This window comes from Pantherophis guttatus, chromosome 5 (assembly GCF_059756535.1).
Source record: "Pantherophis guttatus breed Tessera chromosome 5, ASM5975653v1, whole genome shotgun sequence".
Classification (NCBI taxonomy): domain Eukaryota; kingdom Metazoa; phylum Chordata; class Lepidosauria; order Squamata; family Colubridae; genus Pantherophis; species Pantherophis guttatus.
In genome coordinates, this window is record NC_142067.1 from 86,552,031 (window position 1) to 86,565,663 (window position 13,633).

The window sequence follows — 13,633 nt, forward strand, 5'->3', positions numbered from 1 at the left end:
ACAATCTCCGAGCAGATTTCCTCAGCCGGACCACAATGGACGCGTCGGAATGGTGCCTTCACCCCGACCTATTTCACGACATTTGTCTCCGGTTTGGGCAGCCTCAGATAGACCTGTTCGCCTCTTCTGCGAACACGCAACTTCCCCGATACTTCACCCGTTACCCATCTCCGGGTGCGGAGAACACAGACGCCCTTCGCTGCCCGTTGCTCTATGCGTTTCCCCCTCTGCCTCTAATTCCACGGGTACTGCGCAAGATCGAGGGAGCAAAGGTCATCCTCGTCGCCCCCCATTGGCCAAGAAGGCCTTGGTTTTCCGAACTCGTGGCACTATCCGCAGCACGGCCTTAGTGGTTGCCCCAGGAGAGGGTGTCTCTCAGCCGGGGGGGGGATCAACCACCCAGAGCCCCAGTGGCTCAATCTGACCGCCTGGCTGTTGAGGTGCTCCTCCTGAGTGAAGCCCACCATTCCGCTGAAGTCATCGAAATCATGCAGGCAGACAGAAGGGAGTCCACCATCAGACTCTACAACATCACGTGGAAGGTATTTATCTCTTGGTGCTCTGCGCGCGAGATTAATCCCCTGTCAGCTTCTGTTCCGCAGGTGCTGGAGTTCCTCCATGATGGTTTCCGTAAGGGACTGGCGCACAACACTCTGAAGCATCATGTTGCTGCTCTCGCCATGGTACTGTCTCCTCGTGACGGGGTGCCGCTATCTCACCATGTTTCCATCAGACGGTTTTTACGGGGAGTTCGGAATCTCCGCCCACCTGTGATTCACAGATATCCCACCTGGAACTTGCCGCAGGTGTTGAAGGCACTTACCGAACCTCCATTTGAGCCTCTACGTACAGCAAGCCTTAGGTTCCTTACTCTGAAGGTTGCCTTCCTGGTAGCCATCACGTCGGCCCGCCGCATATCAGAACTAGCGGCCCTTTCTATCAGGCCTGATTTGTGTATCATCCACCCGGACAGAGTTGTCCTCCATTTGGACCCTGCCTTCGTACCAAAAATTAATTCCAGGTTTCACTGGGAGCAAGAAATTGTCCTTTCTAATTTCTGCCCCAACCCCTCCCATCCTCTAGAATTCAAGTGGCACACATTGGATGTCCGCAGGGCTATTAAGATTTACAAGTCGCAGACAGCTCCATCCAGACATTCTGAGGCACTTTTTCTCTCTTTCCAACCTGCCTCGTTGGGATCCAAAGCCTCCTCGGCCACTATTGGCCGTTGGATTCATGCCTATATTGCACGAGCTTATGAGTCACGTTCCCTTGTCCCTCCGAGGCGCATCACTGCACATTCCACCCGCAGTGGAGCTACCACCGCTGCTTGGGCCACGCAGACCTCCCTCGAAGGACAGTTGCCGGGCAGCTACCTGGACTACTCCTGTCCCTTTTATTAAACATTATCGTTTGGATGTGTACGTCTCTGCGGAGGCTTCCTTTGGCAGGAGGATTCTCCAACAGGTATACCTGGCACCGAGGCCTTCTAGGTCGCAGGATTCCCACCCGTAGGGCTGACGAGCTTAGGTATGTCCCATTCCTGACCATTCCGCAGCCTACTGGGAGAAGAGGCATTGGACTTACCATGAACGCTCTTTCTCCGGGGGCTGCGGAGTGGGTCAGCCCCTCCCACCTGCGACTCTTCCTTTCTGACTAACTATTGTTGGAGCATGTCTTTTAGATTTGCCTTCGTCGAACAAACTGGAAGCAATGAAGGCCTGAGGAGGCGTGGGCAAAGCAATTCAACTCAGTAATTGGTCAGACTGACTGTATCATCCCACTCCGCAGCCCCCGGAGAAAGAGCGTTCACGGTAAGTCCAACGCCTCCTCTGAGTGGCTTACAAGGTTAAAAGCAATAAAACTATACAAATATAAATGTGTGTGTTAGCAATAAAAATATAAATTATGATTTAAATTATGGTAAAAAGATGGGGAGGGAGAGAACAGGGTGTACAGGTGGGGGGAGGAGGTGGGATCTGCTATTGGTTCATCAATCACCTCTGGCATGATATCCTCCATTGGGGCCCCAAGCTGACTGACAGAACCAGGTTTTCAGGCCCTTATGGAAGGTGAGGAGGGTTGGAGCAGATCTCACCCCTGCGAGGCTAGCTGTTCAAATAAGAATATTATGCTGTTGCCCTGAGTTATTTCCTATTTCCCTCTCTTTATTTTTTCTGAGTTTTGTAATTTGAAATGGTAGAAAGATAATTTTTACATGATAGACAAAGTGGTCTTTAGGATTTGATGGATAAGTAAGAGAAAATAAACAGGGAATTAAATTAATTCAATACCACACCATGCATGTAACTTCCAAGTATCTCACTTGTCATTTTAGGTTGGGAAAAATATAGCTATCTCTATAGTAATTTGACCTATATCCTAGATGTTAAAACTTTGCTATGGGTAAAATAACATATAGCTCCCACCCCAGTTTGTGACAGTTTGGAAGCCCAATTTATACATCTGCTTCTTTGTTTCATAGCAATAAGGAGTTTTCAAATAATAGGTATGTAATATTTTGTTGCAAAAAGCTCTGCCAATTCGTATCTCCAATAACACAATGAAACTGTAATACTGTATTATTATTTCCTTCATCAGGTTTATTTACAATTACATGAAAAATAAGATTTCTTGGTTTATTTTTTTCATTTAGTCATTTTATCAAACTAATGTAAACATACGCTGTATCAAAAATTTTCTTTATATCTGTATACATCCTGTTATAAGAAAATATTTTCTTATATTTTGCAAAAAACATAACATTAAACATGGTTTGAGTTTTATCATGTTGTCTATTTTTATTAGCTGCTTGAATATAACACATTCCATTTCATTCACTGAGGAGATACAATTTCAGAAACTAATTTAATTAGTAATTTAATACACATACATTTTTAACCAAAACTGGAGATTTAGTAGACTGTATTACAGAATACTATTCTGTCCAGAGAAAACATCAGCCAAGAAAGATAACACATACTTCCATGTGTTAAAATGTTTTAATAAAATGCCAGAACTATTTTTTCTCTTTGTACTATCACAAATGCATTTGTCTTCTTATGTAGATAAAAGAAGAAATTAATACTCTAGTAACTGTTAAATTGGAATGATATACATTAATAATAGATAATAATAATAATTGTATATTTAATTAGGACCTTTCCTAGAAATTTCTCTATTTTTTCAGATATACGATGCTCAAAAAAATAAAGGGAACACAAGCAGAAGACATCCGAGATCTGAATGAATGAAATAACCTTATTAAATACTTTGTTCGTTACATACACTAGTTTTGTGTTCCCTTTAGTTGTTTGAGCAGTGTATATTTTCAGGCAAACAATTCAGGATTGGTACATTCCAAGAAATAATTACTAAAGTTAAAAGGATTTATTTTGTTTCTTTTGGAATAAACAGCAAAATGGTAACTAGAACTTTGACTTGGAAATGTTATAAATGGACCAAGCGCCCAGATGAATTTGAATTATGATTTTGGAATTAATTATAAGAATCCTTCCTGTTGGAAAATACTTTGTTTTAAATTCCTTAAAAAAACATGATAGGATGGAATTTACAAAGACTAGGAGAGATTTCCCTATAATTTCTACATCATGAAATGCAAGAAGGATAGTGGATTTTGTTGCCCTTATATCACTGGGAGAAATTCTGTGCATGTGTAGAAGTGAGACGTTTTTCAGCTTGTATGTGTATTTGTACATTTATAAATTTCTGGAGCTGCCTGTAAAAATTCATAGCTTCACCCATCAGGGATTGAGAGGTTGTTTCTCAATGATCCATCCATTCAGAACACAATGGAAATTGATAGCTGTGCATGCTCCTGTGGGCTGTGTTGTTGTTGACTGATGATCTCAGTGTTGTGTGGAGTGGAAGCATAATGGGTAACGGAGTATACCTCATAAAATATAATATTGAAAAAAATAAATAGGTGAATGTGATAGGTGGACTCCAAAAGAATGAAAGAATTGTATTTGAAGGAGTGTCTAATATATGAAGCACAATTCCTTCAAAGGCACTTTTGCACACTTAGGCTAAGTGGACTGTTGCAATTAAGTGGCTTTGCTGCAATTTCCACCAGGTGGGCATGGCCTGCCTGTGACACATTTGGCCCATGGGCTGCCAGTTTGATACCCCTGCCCTAAAACAAACAGAAGTTAGAGAGCTTGAATTCATTAATCCATTTATAGCTTATCAAGAAGGCACAGTTTTGTTCTATGAATTATTGAATGCACCTATAATATACAGAATGTTATATTTTTGTATGCATGAATTCCATACAAAAGCAAACAGCAGGACACTTGTATCTAGTGACAGAATGTTACTGTGTTGAACATCAACAGTGGTGAGAAAAAAGCATTCACTTGTCCCAGTCAAAAGAAGATACAAAATTAAAGATATTGGTATTCAAATTCTGCTGCTGAAGAAACTGCTAAGTTTCATTGAGTACATCTGCTTATTACTTATCCATCACTTGTTATATCAAAAATATGTGTGAGATTTGACACAGCCAATATAGAGAGTCTGTAGTATCAGCCCATTCACAAAATTAGGCAATATGTTGCTTATGTTTCATGTTAAATTATTGTTACTGGTGGTTTTGTTAGAACTAATGCTGAGTGTCTGGATAAAATCTTTCATGAAAGTACTTTTAGAGAACCTACTAATATGATACTACAGGGGTGTCCAACTTGCGGCCCACAGGCCAGCTGCGTCACATGCTAGCCATGCCCACTCCCAGTTTAGCGAAGGGGAAAAGTTGCAATATGTCATGTGACAACATGACGCTGCAAGTTTGACACCCCTGTGATACTATAACAAATAACCTTATTCACATCCCTGATATTATACTTGAAATATTATATAGAATTTGGATTGTAATACCTCAGAAAGTTCATTGATGTACTGGAAAATAAAGTTACTAGAGAACTAGCAACATTTTACTATGCTATATTTCCAAACTATATTAGTTTGTCTATGTTTTCCTTTGAGTAATGTGATGAAGTTTGAATTTCAAATGATAGTAGATAGACAAGGACCAAAACAATATGTAATTTCATTGATGTTTAATTAATTTTAATACATTAGTCAATAATTAAGAAGATGGACTTTAGTCATCATTCATGAAGCTTGTATTTCTCCATGCCAAAAAAAGCTTTATTACTTACCCACATTTGCTTATATAATTGGGTACAATTTCATTTTGAAAGTTCAATATTTTTTATTTTCCTGTAATTGGGCAAAGGCTTTAAACAGTGGAAATGAAACTGACAAACCAATTCTACTTGATTACCAAGTAATATAAGATATATTTATCTGCTTAATATCACTTGCATTTTATTTTTCTGAGTTTGTAAGCAGGCTCTATTTTTCTCTCTCCACTTCTTTTGCTTAGAACTAGCTCTGTGATAGCACAAAACCTTGATTACAATTTTGGAGCATTTCGTTTATTTATAATAGTTACCATTATAGCATCTTATCTACAACTGTGGTATATATTTCTTCTATACCATTGGGAAATCTTCAGAGTTGGAAGCCAAGCTTTATACTGTATATGGGTGTACAGGTTAGACAATTGAGTTAGAAGAATTGTAATTCCAAAACCAAAGCAGGATAATTCAGACAGACCTTTTGGTGCCTGGATGACATGGGTCAATTCATTTTGGCCTGGACTTCACTTCTGTGAAACCTGAGGCCTGTTCTCAGTGATGATTATTATGGCTTATTATGGTTTGTTTCATGTGGCTTTGTTTATTTTCAGTCAACAGAGTCTCACAACTAGTTCTTCCTGAGTGAAACAGGTTTGTTTGCAGTATTGCATTTTTCCTACTTTCTTACTGTAGTATGTTTAGCATTCTACTTATTATATCTGACTGATGCCACTTTTGTCTTTTGTCTCTTTTGTCATCTATACGTATCGTATAAAAGTGCTGATTCCTGGGTGCCCAGAGTCAACTTTGTGCATTCAAGCTATGGCATCTTCATTCTTCATGAACTCCCTTTCCTTTACACAAAATGCTTCAGCCTAACTACATTTTTAGAAAGAATATTAAAAATATAAGGCATATGGAAAGCTCCTGTATCAATTCCAGTACATTTTTGGCAAACTTGTTCTATTATATTAAAAAAAGAAATTCTCTTGCAGCTTGTCCATAGTTCTTGAAAAGAGTCATGACAGTCTCTGCCAATTCCATGCCTATTTCTTTGCTTATCCTGCTGCTGATATCCCATCAATTGTAACTTCCTCACTGTATACCCATCAGTCTTTAAGTACTTGCCTGACAGCCCAACTTCAAGTAACCTCCCTCGTGTCACTGCATATATCTTTGTTTGCTTGCTTACTCACACTTATTATCCAGTGATGATGCCAGCTGAAACAATTAGATGCTGTCTTTGGAGACAATTAACCAATGGGGTTACTGGGGTGACACAGAAACAGGCCTCAGTCCTTACACTCCAAAAAAAGACAACATCTGTTTAATTCAAATACTTGGCTTCATAGCCCACAGAATGGTGCTATTGTGGCCATTGTTTGAGGACTAGAAGCCCTGTACCAATATTCCCAATTCAGCTCTAATATATCACTCTTGAAACATTGCTTATTCCTTTGGGAAAAGATAGGTGTTTGTAGTCTGAGAAAAAAGAATTATAGAAAAAACATTTTAATTGTGATATATTAAATGTGTGTGTGTGTGTGTGTGTATAATAAAATTGTCAGTTTTTTTCTTTCTGATTTTCATTTACTGCTCAAACATACACTATCTTGAATCCAGTTTAACACTTACCCAGTACAAAAGTCAAATGGAGACAGGAGCTTTTCATTTTCTACTTAAAGAAAAATTGTCATTATTTCTTAGTAAAATATGAATGGCATAAATGTAATTGGGTGAAATAATTTTCACACTCTGAATTCCACCTTAGATGCCAACTGTTTTGCATCTGGCAAAAGATTTCCTTCTGATTCACAAGTGCTAATTTATGAGTGGTTATTCTTTTTTCTTTTTTTGCTTTAAGGGACCCCTTGGCAATTACAGATCAGGATAATTTAGCTTGATCTCCACTTTCCTAGCCATAGAACACACACATACAGAAACTGTATTATTCAGAGAACAAACCACTAACATACTGGTAATTATTTTTATTCAGTCACCTGATTTGAAATCCCTGTAATAAAATGGAGATCCAAAGGCAAATAGTGGTTATGGATCTATGCAACTCAGACCAATATTCTGTGTTTTTCAATGAAATTGCATTTTTTTTTTTTTTTGCTAAATACTGAGATGCTTGTTCTGTTGAAGTTTGCATCTGCCAAAGTCTTCCTCTGAAAGAATAGAAATTAGAAACCATATGGCATTTCATACTGGGATATTATTTCTAATTACATTATACAATAATTTATAATCACCCATTGGAAAGACTGTATTCTTATAGAAATTAGACCATTTCCCCACTATATCTGAAAACTGGCTGATAGGCCATCAACAAAAAACTGAAGATTTCAGATCTGCCTTTGGATTATGTTTTCCCATGCATAGCCTTGATCCTCCACCATTGAAAACATTTTGCCCAATGAAACAGTCTGTAAAACTAAAAAAAGTATTTTATACCTCTACAACTAATATTTAAATCAACTTTGATGCTGAATTCAACTGGTATTTGAAAATGAATGCAATGGATATTCATGAGAATTAATTGCCAACCGCTAAAGCTATAGTTAAGGCTGACCAATTACATTAATTATACAATAATTAAGTATGTCAACTATTTCTAAAGCCATTTGATCATAGGCTTAGCTTTTATGTGCCATAAAAATAGCTGATTCAGCAGCTGCACCTCCATGAAATGCAATACCTTCCAACTTTGCAAGCAGCAATGAGACTTACATAAAATAGCAAAGTAAACATCATGAGAACACAAACAAATCAATCCACAAAAAGCAGATATATGCAGAAAGGAATCATATGGAGCATATCTGGTTCATTCTTTTCCCATCCCAATATCTTATCTTTCTGGTGTGGGAGAAAAAGATATTACTCGATATAAAAATGCCTATTGCACTAGAAAACAGTAGGCAATAGGGATGTTTCAGATGACAATTGTCCAGTATGACTATAGTAAGGAATTATGGGAGTTACAGAAGCTATCTTATTCCCTTTTTCTTTCTAGAGCCGTGATGGCGAACCTGTGGCACGCGGAGCCCTCTCTGTGGGCATGCGCATCGTCGCCAGCTGCTCTTCTGGTTTCTGGCACATGCATACCCGCTGGCCAGCTGATCTTCACATGTGCTAGAGCACCGGAAACCCGAAAACCAGCTGACCGGTGTGCATGCGCATGCCAGAAACCAGAAGACCAGGGGTGAAATGTGCCCGATCCGGTAGCGATGGAGGCAGATGGTTTGGAGAATCGGTAGCAAAAATCCCCCCCCCATGCCCAGCTGAGCCGCACAATCATCAGAGGCTTTTTTTTTTACTTTTAAAAGCATTTTTTCTACAACTTCCGCTGAAAAAATGCTTTTAAAAGTTAAAAAAAAAAAAGCCTCTGATGATCGCGTGGCTCGTCAAAGGCATTTAAAAGAAAAAACCCCTTTTTAAAAAAAAAATGCTCTGATGATTCCAGCTGAGTTCCCTGATGGCAGAGGCTTTCAGGGAACTCAGCTTGGATCGTCAGAGCATTTAAAAGAAAAAAAGGTTTTTTTTTTCTTTTAATGCTCTGACAATCCAAGCTGAGTTCCTGATTGGCAGAGGCTTTTTTAAAAAGCCTCTGCCGATCAGGGAACTCAGCGTGCCTTTTGAAAGCATTTTTTTACAACCTCTTCGCTGAAGAGGTTGTAGAAAAAATGGTTTTAAAAGTAAAAAAAAAAAAAAAATGGCCACACCCATCCAGTCACATTACCCAGCACCATCAAGCCACGCCCACAGAACCGGTAGTAACAAATTTTAGATTTCACCCCTGCAGAAGACCATGCATGCGCTGGTCACCTGGTCTTCAGTTTTCCGGTGTTCCAGCACGCACGAAGACCAGCTGGCCGGTGCGCATGCGCACACCAGAAACCAGAAGAGCAGATGGCCAGCATGTGGGTGCACACTGGAGAGCTGGTCTTTGAGTTTCCGGGGCTCTGGCACATGCACGCGCATATGCGCATTCCAGTTTGGGCACTTGGTGCTGAAAAGGTTTGCCATCACTATTCTAGAGCAAAATGCTAAGGGAGAGACCTGGATATTGTTTAAAACTCTTCCATTTGCCCATCTAATGAAATAAATATGTAGGCTGTAAAGAGAAAAGGTCTTCTCACCAATGTCAATCTATTCTCCCTCTCCCACCCACTCCAAAAAAGCATGCCTGACACCTACATTAAGGTCTTTCTGACCTTATTTTCTCTGGAAATAAGAATAAATGTCAGGCTGTTGAATAATATTTTGCTGCTAATTTTCTTGTTTTACCTACTGTATTAATATGACTGTTTTTGTTTATTTAATAAATAAGCACTGCCTGACTCCAGAACAACTTTAGGGTTGATTTTTATCTTATGATAATCCTGCTGCTGCTGCTATATATATTGATCTGTGCTGGTAGTATAAATATTCTAACTGATCTTTATATCTTTTAAGGGACTCTGGATGTTTGGCAGTTTAAACAAGAAACAACGGAATAAATGATGTATTAATTTTTACTCTGAATTATGGAGAATCTTTATGTATGTACATTGATGGGGCTCCAATTCTGCCTTGTGAATATCTTAAGGGAGAAAAAGGGCAATTTCATTATTTGACTGATATTTTGGCATGAGGATGAATTTTTCTTCTGTTCAGTTATAGCACATTTCTGGATTTCTGAGGCTCTTCAATGTGATTTACACCACACTTAGATAAGTGCAACTACTGCTGTAGCAAATCCATGATGGGTTTTTTCAGACTTCAGATTTGCTTTTTATAAACCTAGAGATCAAAGGACAAATTTCCTTTAGAGTGGAACCTTCCCAGCCGAGGATAAATGTGTAAAAAAAAAAAGTTAAGACTTGGTTTGAGCATGTAGCCCCTGACCAAAGCTGAATAGTGTAAACAAACTAAGTGCCATGTACTAAACCCAACTTCAAAGCAAGAGCTAGAGAGAGTGCAAACAAAAAAGAAAATACTATTCCAAATAGAAGCCCTCTTATTTGTAAAAAGTAATTTTATTTTAATTCTTTATAGAGTATTTAAAATGTGAATGTATTGCTTTAGCTTTGGGACTAAATTATGTGTGAAATATCAATTGGCTTTTCAATCCCCCTTTTGATTAGTATGATTCCTTGAAAGATAAGGAACAATACCAAGGAATTTTCTTCTGGGTCTCTTTTACAATGGCAGATCGGCAGTATATAAGTCTCCATAGCTTCAATTCTGTCTTTGAAAATGTACAGTTTTGTTTTTTGTTGGTAAATCTCAATTCTTGTTCGAGATTAGGAATGAATGCGCAGAAAGAAATACAATTGAACATAGATCTTTTTACAGCACAGGTTAACTTCCTACTTTGTAGCTTTAGACACCACTTTCAGCCTCTGAAACCTTTAAAAGCTTTGCTAATCCTCATGTATGCAGCTTTACGTGCGATTCCTCCCTGATTCCTCCCCCCCTCCCGGCCTTCTCCTGATTGGTGAAGCTATTTCATGGCTTAATTCAGCCCACAAATGCATATCTGAGTTGTAATTTGAAATCGGAGCTTAGGCAGAATCGCTTCTCTGCTGTTGGTGCAGGCTATTATAGGGACAAAGCTGGGAAAGTGGACGTTGTCCTCTGAAGCGCCGGGCGACAACAGGCACCGGGAGGCAAAAAGTTGCTGGCTTGTTGGGGAACTAGGAAACCGGATGGGTTTCTGCTGAACTCCTGGATGGATGGATAATGGAAGCCTAAACATGAAGCAGGTAAGGTGCCAGCGACTTGTTGCGAACCAGCTGGCGATCTCGGGAGATCCACTGAATCCAGCATGACTGGATAAGGAAGACTCTTTGTTGTAGGATCGATGAGACTTGCAGAGATGGGGCTTTTTACTGAAATCCGGGCTGAGTTAGGAACGCCTTTTCCGGCCGCTCTTTCAGTTTCTAGTCGCTGATAGCTGACGGGATCACTCCCAAGTCATGGTTCTGAGGAGGCGGCCTCTTGAGATCAAGTCCTGTGTGTTTTACCGACAGTTCTGGGATTTCAGTTACCCCAAACTTGGTGCAATTGAACCTGCGTGTTATCAGTAGCCCAACGCGTATGGTATTTGGCGCTCACTATTGGCGCGTGCGTGTGTTTAGCATTTTAAAAAAGAAGGAAAACATTTGTTTTCGTTCAAGCTAGCAGATGTAAGAGGAGACAAAAGATCGTGCCGCTCTTATATGTGGTTTCAACCCTACAGGTCAAATCGAATTAGTTCTTTATGGTTTTATAATTATTATTAAACACTTTTCAAGTTTTGGATTTCAGTATTTCAAGCTTGGATATTTAGCATCTGAAAATGCTTTTTCATTTCGTGACCTTTGGGATATAACATGCCTTTTGAGTGTTTTATTTCATGAGTAGGAATATCCTCCATCAGGGTAGGGAAGCAAAGTAAAGAAAATAAAAAGGAAGAAGGAAAAGATTTGCACCTGTAGAGGAAATGGAATATTTTATGTAATTTAATGAAAACTACAAAGGAACTCTTAACTGTGGTTTGGATAATTTTGCCAGCTGTGAAGGGAAAATTCTTTTTAAAAATTGCTTTTCAAATATTCCTACTTGTGGAATCGTCTTGCTTTATGGAAAAGCAATTTATTATTTGCTGCAGGAATGATCCAAGTGAGGCCAGTTTGGCATAGTAAGGCACCAAACTGGAACCCAGGAGGCTGTGAGTTTTAGCCCTACCATAGACACAAAGCCAGTTAGATGATCTTGGGGAAGCCACTTTCTTTCTGCCCTAGGCAAATGGCAAACCACTTCTGAAAAACCTTGCCAAGAAAACTGCAGGAACTTGCTCAGGCAGTCTCTGAGAATCTGACACGATTGAATGGAAAAAGAAAAAAATGACCCAAGTGGGAACCAGAGCATCATGGAATGTACTGCCACGAGGGGGAGCTCTGCCAAAAAGAAGGTTTTTTAAAAATGCCGCTTTTGAGAAAAGCACACTCATTTTCCTTGCTGAATTTTTAATCTCAGTCTCAGTATATTAAAATATAGTCATTGTTCATTTAAAAACACAAAAATAATGTTTGAGAGGAAATAATAGGTGACAACATTGTAAGATTTTTTTTTAAATGGTTGAGGTTTCAAAATGTTCCTAGATGGAGTTAGTGAGACAAAAAACAAGCATTTAGATCAGTGTTTCTCAAACTTGACAACTTTCAGATGTGTGGCCTTCAATTCCTTGAATTCCTCAGTCTGTTGTGGCCAGACTGGGGAATTCTGAGAATTGAAGGCAACACATCTTAAAGATGCCAAGTTTGAGAAACACTGACATTCTGCCTCCTTAGACACTGACAATCTCATTACATATAGGTAACCTTGACTTAGGACAACAATTGAGCCCAAAATTTCTGTTACTATGTGAGACATTTGTTAACTGAGTATTGTCCCATTTTACGACCTTTCTTGCCACTGTTGTTAAGTGAATCACTGCAGTTAAGTTAGTAACACAGCTGTTAAGTGAATCTGGCTTCCCCTTTGATTTTGCTTGTCAGAAGTTTACAAAAGGGGAACACATGATCCTGAGACACTACAGCATAAATGTGCATCAGTTGCCAACTGCTGAATTTTGATCACGTGACTGCTGCAGTGGTTGTAAGTGTGAAAAACGGTAATAAGCAGGGTGGATTTGATTTAAATTGAGTTGATTTAAATCACAATTTAAATCATGATTTGAATCACTAGTAAAAAGGCTTGATTTAAATCAACTCGATTTAAATCATAATTTTTAAAGAGCAACTGTCATCTCTGCTACTCCTTTGACCCACTGTTGACTCACCGATAGTCCCAGTGTTGCAGAATATACAGCCTCATGCTACATAACTAGGCTCCATTTTATGCTGAATAAACTAAATTATTTATGTATCTTAAATAGAAAACTATCTTATGATAGATTTTTACCCCAAAAGTTTTTTATTAAAATAAATTCTATAAAAATCAAAAAAATCCGATTTAAATAAAAAAAATCTGATTTTTTTGATTTTTTTAAAAAAATCATTGATTTTTATCCACCCTGGTAATAAGTCACTTTTTCAGTGCCATTGTAACTTCTAACAGTCACTAAGTGAACTGTTGTTTGTCAATGACTACCTGTATAGTCTTGCCTACAATTATTTTAAACTAGGTGAGTTATTCATTTTTTCTCTTTAAAAATGTATTTGAACACACCGTTCTCAAACATGATTATTAAAGAATTTAGAAAATAAAAACTACACAAAAGCAAAAACTTGCATGGAATTTGTGATTTTTTTAAAATATATTTTTCGCCAGCATATTAAAGAAAAGTGTTAAATCTTTCTTTTTCTTTCTGTGAAAAAGTTGCAGTCTATTAGGATTTAGTGTGTGTTGTTAAGTATTTAAAAAAAACTGCATGTTTTCCTTGTTGCTTTTCCAAATGTTGCTCCAAATATGTTATAATGGTTATGTTATGTTATATG

At 38.5% G+C, this 13,633-nt stretch overlaps 1 protein-coding gene across 11 annotated transcripts in view; it reads left to right on the forward strand.

Moving 5' to 3' along the window:
- MID1 (midline 1) overlaps positions 1–13,633 on the forward strand; it is a 264,924-nt gene that overhangs the window by 140,951 nt on the left and 110,340 nt on the right. For 3 of the 11 annotated variants that reach the window (XM_087871432.1, XM_034435512.3, XM_087871442.1), the window contains exon 1: positions 10,509–10,915. The exons of 6 other annotated variants lie outside the window; for them this stretch is intronic. The gene's annotated coding sequence lies outside the window, so the exon portion shown is untranslated. Of the gene's footprint in view, positions 1–1,684; positions 1,815–10,508; positions 10,916–13,633 lie in introns of those variants that run through there. 2 more of the 11 variants (XM_060686674.2, XM_087871438.1) reach the window with 2 other exon arrangements.